The sequence below is a fragment of the Heliangelus exortis genome, chromosome 3 (assembly GCF_036169615.1).
Source record: "Heliangelus exortis chromosome 3, bHelExo1.hap1, whole genome shotgun sequence".
Classification (NCBI taxonomy): domain Eukaryota; kingdom Metazoa; phylum Chordata; class Aves; order Apodiformes; family Trochilidae; genus Heliangelus; species Heliangelus exortis.
In genome coordinates, this window is record NC_092424.1 from 114284921 (window position 1) to 114285248 (window position 328).

A 328-nucleotide genomic window follows, 5' to 3' on the forward strand; every position below is an offset into this window, starting at 1 on the left:
AAGAATCCCCAAGGGCTTGGGGATCCCCCCTAAAACCCCCCCAAGGGTTTGGGGACCCCTCAGAGACCCCCCCCAAGGCCTTGGGGACACCCCAGACCCCCACGGCTTGAGGACTTTCTCCCCCTTAAAACCTCCCCCTGAGGGCTCGGGGACCCCCAATACACCCCTCAAAATCCTTCAGGAACCCTTCGTCCTTCTTACCGCCCCTTCCAGAAGTCGGGGACCCCCTGAGGTCCCCCAAAATCCCGCTTCAAACCCCTCCCCCCCTCCCCCCAACCCGCTTCTTGTTCCGCATCCCGAGGAGTTTTGTCCGCACGCGGCCGCCGTA